This window comes from Trichosurus vulpecula, chromosome 4 (assembly GCF_011100635.1).
Source record: "Trichosurus vulpecula isolate mTriVul1 chromosome 4, mTriVul1.pri, whole genome shotgun sequence".
Taxonomy (NCBI): domain Eukaryota; kingdom Metazoa; phylum Chordata; class Mammalia; order Diprotodontia; family Phalangeridae; genus Trichosurus; species Trichosurus vulpecula.
This window is the reverse complement of record NC_050576.1, coordinates 114,199,687-114,205,686: the sequence shown is the minus strand read 5'-3', so window position 1 is coordinate 114,205,686 and position 6,000 is coordinate 114,199,687.

Genomic DNA, 6,000 nt, shown 5'->3' with positions numbered 1-6,000 from the left:
TACTCAAAGTACACTCAAATCAGGCAGTCCCGAACTGAGGGACTTACAGGCTTACAAAGGCAAAAACCACAATGACACAGTTAGGGAGGGTTGCTAGCAGAAGCAATGACTTACAGAAGCAAAGATGAGCCATTGGTTGAATTCCTCAGCTCAGAGCTAATTTTGGAATATGGTTAGATTCAGGGGTGCGACCATCCTGTGACACAGGGTGGTCTGCTTCCTAGAATGGGTGGCCCTCAGGGGTGCGACCTTTCCTATAACTGGGTGGAGGGTATGAGGTGGAATTCCCCAGAAAGTAACCCCTACTTGATCTATGGTCTGAATGGGGGAGACCTAGCTTGGTCGGCAGAATAGCTGCACCATAACCCAGGGTGTGGGGCTACTTGGTAACTGGGGGGGGGTTTTCCTTAAAATAAACTTATGCCTTACTCTAGCAACTGATTCTTGTACATAATGCTGATGTAGAGGGAATATACAGAATGCTGAATCATGAGGAAAGGTGGGGTCAGGGGACTAGCCTTGGGTAAACTACCCAGACTATGCCTTAAGCTGTTTCAAGCCATTTCAGGGTGTAGGGCAGAGACAAAGAAAAGACTATAAAGAGGATTAATGATGGGCTCAGAGGGATTAATGGTGGGCTCAAATGGTGCGCTTCGTGGTGGGCTTCAGTTTGGGTTTAACAATTTTACTTTAGAATTCTCAGTGCATCTAAAATATTGTTTGATTTACTAAAATTAAATTTAGTTATAGTTTTAAAACAACTAGACCTATTCATTGGGTTAATTAGACCTATTCATTTCACAGTGTGAAACCTGGTTTCCTCACAGAATTGATTTGGTGTTGTGTCAACCCTGGAAATTTCATCAGGAATGAATCCAGGGATCTTGAGTTCTTTTGCCATCTGTGGAATAAAGCCCTGGATTTAACAGAAGTCAGAGAATCTAAGAATTGAAAGGGAATTCATTGGCCATCTAATCCAACCCATATCTGGGGTGGAGGCATCCCTGATGAATGGATGAATGAATGAATGAACGAACGAACGAACGAACGAAAAATTGATTAAGCACTTACTATATGCCAAGTACTGTGCTGCGTTTTGAGGATACAAAAGAAAAGCAAGATAGTGCCTATTCTCAAGGAGCTCACATTCTAATTAGGTGAAACAACACATATAGGAGTGTTTTACTTCAGTGTAGATGGTCCTTAAAGTGCTGTGGCAGGGCAGATGGCAAGGCCAAGGAATCTGGAGATTATAGAGGCAGGGCAAATGGTAAGGACCAGTCATCCTATGCTTCCATATTTAGTGAAGGCAGAAGTAAGACCTGCATTCAAGTCCCACCTTAGACACTTACTAGCTTTGCAACCTTGGGCATGTGATATTTGTGACTTAGTTTTTTCATATGAAAAATGGGAAGAGGATTGGACTTAGTGGTATCTAAGGTCTGATCCACCTCTGAATCTATAATACTATGATTATAGTAAGTAATTTCCTACTCATTCCAATGGTGTCAATGACCATGTCTGATATGCAAGTGGTAGACAGAGTCATCTACAAGGTTGAAGAGAGTCCTCAAAACACTTCCTCCGGCATCTGAGTGTCAGGCAGGCTAGGGAAGGATAGTGCTACCCACAGACTTTGCTCCTGCTGAGCCATCTGTTGCCCATATTTGTGAAAGGGAATCCCTTACCTCTTGAAGCAACTCATTCTGCTTTTAGATAGTTCTAATTTTTAGGAAGTTTCTCTTATATAATACCTAAATCTTTCCCTCTGTAACTTCCACTCGTTAGACTTCTGTCCTCTGAGGCCAGCATATGTTAAATTACTTTTCCACATGTCAGCTCTTCAAATACTTGAAGATAGCTGTTGTGTACCCTCTATATCATATCTCTTTCAGGCTTAACATCCAGAGTTCCTTTAACTGATCTTCATATGACATTCATGATTCCAATTACCCTCCTCTAAATGGTTGCTGGTTTATTAATGTCCTTCCTAAAAAACTGAACTGAACATAACACTCCAGATGTGATCTGTCTAGGGACGAATACAATAATACTATCACTTTGCTGATTCTGCACACCAAGTCCTCTTAGTGAAGTCTAAAATTTTATTAGCTCTCTTGGCTGCCTTAGAATACTTTTGACTCCTGTTGAGCTTGTAGTCCACTAAAATTAGCAAATCCTTTTCAGATGAACTATTCTTGCCCAACAACCATAATTAAATCAACACTGTTATTGCTACTGGAAGAGGCATGTCAGTCAACTCCCTGTGGCTCCACTCACTATCCCTGTGACTTCCTAAACCAAAAGACCCCTCCCTGGCCTTCACTTTGTTGGTTGTTCTGCTTTTAGGAAAGAGTTTCAACAGGGTTCTATGTAATTCAGCTCTCCTCTCAATATTACATTACATCAAGCTAGTAATCTTGTTTCCCAAACTCTCTAGTCAGGAAGATGCCGCGTGATGACTGAGTGACCCTGGGCAAATCACTTAACCTCTAAGGAATTTAGATCTAAAACTATAAGTTTCAGAGAAGATGCCAACTTGCGCTGGTAGAGGGAATTTCATTACCCAGGAGCTCCCTATGCTAATGAAATCACAGGTCCAGTCCCTATCCTAACAAGCCAGTAATTGTGAAAGGTGTTAGGCACACAAGGACAAAGATGAAATGGTCTCTTCCCTTAAAAAGCTTCCATTCCTAGAAAATGGTGTAAAAGTAAAAAACAAGAATGTTGATACATTGAACCTATGGGAAATAGGGGGTTAGGTTCCTGCAACAGCCCCAAACTGTAATCTTTTGCTAGAAATTGCTAAAAACACACTTTTCTGCATATAATTCTTTGTAACAAAGCATCAGTTCTGGTAATATGCACTTTTCTTAACATACTAACCATGAAATAACCCATAAAATGCAGGGGAAAGGTGAGGCAATACCAGAAAGAAGGGGGAGAGGCAGGGGCTAAGATAAGGGCTGAGGTTAAAAAAAGGGGGAAAGAGGCAACCTGCTATTTCTTACCTCCCTTTCAGCTTCTTGGTTGAACTGTTCCCTGATGAAAAACACATGCCTCAGAGTGAGTTCCTGGTCCCTACTGGAGCTCACCACTCCACCTTTGGCCCCCTTGAATGAAGATGTGCAGATAGAATTCTCTACCCTGAAGAGGCTCAAAGCCTACTTTTCAGATAGTCGTGGGGATGTGTAATAGAAGCATCTTGGAGATATTTGGAACATGCCTAGACACTTCATACGTGGTTCCAGTATGCCTCTAGGATTTGCTGAGGTTGTACATAGGAACTGGGGGCTTTCAGAAGACATCATCTTGGCATGGCACCATACCTATTGTCTTCATCCTATTATCTTGGCATCATCCTATTATCTTCTGGTGATTTCCTTCTGTCTGATGACATCTTGGAAGATAAGAGAGACAGATGCAGACAAATGGTCTTTGAATACTGAGGGGCTTAGGTTCTTTGTCTCAGTGGTTTTTTTTCTTTTAGGTAAAGAAGAGCAGAGACTACAACCTTGTGAGTTTTGAGAGGTCAAGAGAGGGACCTACCTGAGGTCCAGGAAAAGAGTCCATGCCAGGTTTTGCAGCGAGCTCTGACCCTCCACCCTCACCCCACAGCATGGATATCCTTAGCATCAAGAAGTGACCTTTGAGATCCAGTCCAGCAGTAACTGAGTACAGACTCATTCAAAAGAGATGCTGCTGGGTGGACCAATGAGCTATGTAGAAATGGTGTTAATTCTGAGCCCACACTCTCTGGATGGTGGTATAGAGGAGAATGAGCTCCTGAAGTGTTGAGAAGAAGGTTTATGGCTCTGTTCTTCTTATATCTCCTAAGTAAATACCCCTTTGTAAAAGCTAATTGATGTGACTTGGTTAAATGATACTGGAATGTTAGTAAATGATGGCTAACAGTGGGAGGTACATATCCTGACTGGGGGCTTGAGCCAATAATATTAGAGAGATATCCACATCCTTAGTACCCCCTTGAACCTCTTTGTTTAGGGAGAGTGAGGGTAGAGTACTCACTACATACAAAATAAATATAAGGTAATTTTTTCAGAGAAGGTACTAGCAGCTGGGGTGAGGGAATGATCAGTAGAGTTGTCCAGGTGGCTCTAGATCTGAGTTCGGAAGAAAGAAGTGATTCTAGAAGATGGATAAGAGGGAGTGTGAATGCAAGTGCAAGGGACAGCCAGTGCTAAGGCATGCAGTCAGGAAATGAAATGTCCAAGGTGAGGAACAGGAAGAAAATCGGCTTGTTTGGGCCATCTAGTATGTGAAGGGAGGTAATGTATGCCTTTCATTTCTCAGTGGTCCTGGTGGCATCATGCTTTAATCCTTAACTGTCCCCAGGATGACTATAGTTGAATGTCTTATCAAACTTCATTTAAATTTACTCCTCTTTCTTGCTGTTTTATGAGATGAGACTACTCAAGTCTTCTACTATCTTTGTAATATTTTTCAAAGAAATCTCTTTTAAGCCTGTGTTGCCCTTGGCTGCTGTACATCTCTGCTGTCAAGAAAGTCAAGTGTTTACTGGTATAATAGAGGTCCTGGCCAATAAGGGTCCAGTCCACAGAGCATGCTGGGATTTTTCCTTCCTGGTGAGTTGAATGCACTATATTCCTTATTCTTTCCTCACCAGACTTAGCTGCTGCTGCTGCTATTGGCTCCAGGTGTAGGTTGGACTTCAGATGGCTGTGATAGATCTCCCAATATCACCAGTTCCCTGGACACTCCCCTCACAGAATATTCATTCATTTATGATCAGGAAAGAATAAACACTAAAGAAATAGAACCTCCTTGTGCTCAGGGACATAAGGCAGCCAGATGGTTGAAAAAGCAGCCAGATTGTGGGGGGGGGGGAGGGGGGAAGAAGTAGCCAGCTTCTTTCTCTTCCCCTGCAGCTCACAGTAGTCCTCTTCTCTCAAAAGGGGCCACAGAAGAGAAGCATCCAAGGGGCCCATGAAGAGACTTATTGATCCTTTTGTATGGAGATTAATTTTTGGCTCTCTGCTTCCTCATCCTTCAGTCCTTCCAACTACTTAGGCAGCCAGAGGCTTCCTTGTCACCACCGCAGTCACCCAATCAGTCACAGGCAGAGGAATGTCAGTCTCCATGTGCTTGATTGGAAGCAGAAATGGAATATTGTGCATGCTCAGGGTAAGCAAATGAAAAAGGAAAATCCAAGTATATTGTTAAGTCTCCCCATAACACTGACTAAGGCAATTTTTAGGCTCTTTTGGTCTCATCATTATTGCAATTGATGTATATTACTTAACTTTCTGCATGAAATTTTTCACAGGGGTAGATGTTCTTTCTGCCATCTATTTCCCATTTTTCATTATTAATTACTTATTTAAATAGGTTAGTAGGGGATTATTTTAATTGTACACTGTATCTTTTTGTCAGTGTCCTATTTTGGGTCATTAATTAGCTCCAACCAAAATAATCTCAAGTACAGACCATAAATCCAAAGGCAAAAGGCCTTTATTTAGTTTGTACAGCATAGGAAGGGAAATTGTAAATACTATTTGTATTATTACAGTATATTTACTGTATACAATATATTACGATATAATTACTATCTTTAAGTCAGTTAGTAAATGTTCTCTGATCCCTTGCACAAAATGGATGCCATCTTCCAAGTCTTTAGGAGAGCGATAGACAAATTTTCATTTTATCTCTCTGCTTATAAGAGAAAGATATTGTCAGTTCAGATGCATAGAACCAATGGGCAACTTACAGGCTGATCCAGTGCTGACAACTTACAGCCCAACCAACTTTCTTGCTGAAGTTATGTAATGACTGCACCATGGCCAGAACTCACTTTAAAAGCCTTTTCTTATGGTCCCAAAGTTCTTCAGCTCGTTGGTGTCTCCTCTTATTCACTATAGCCATAGACAAAGGGTATGTTGGTAAATGTTTAGCTCTCAAAAAACAAACAAGAAAAAAAACCAAAAGCTCTATGTATGACACACTTTTAGATTTAATCTG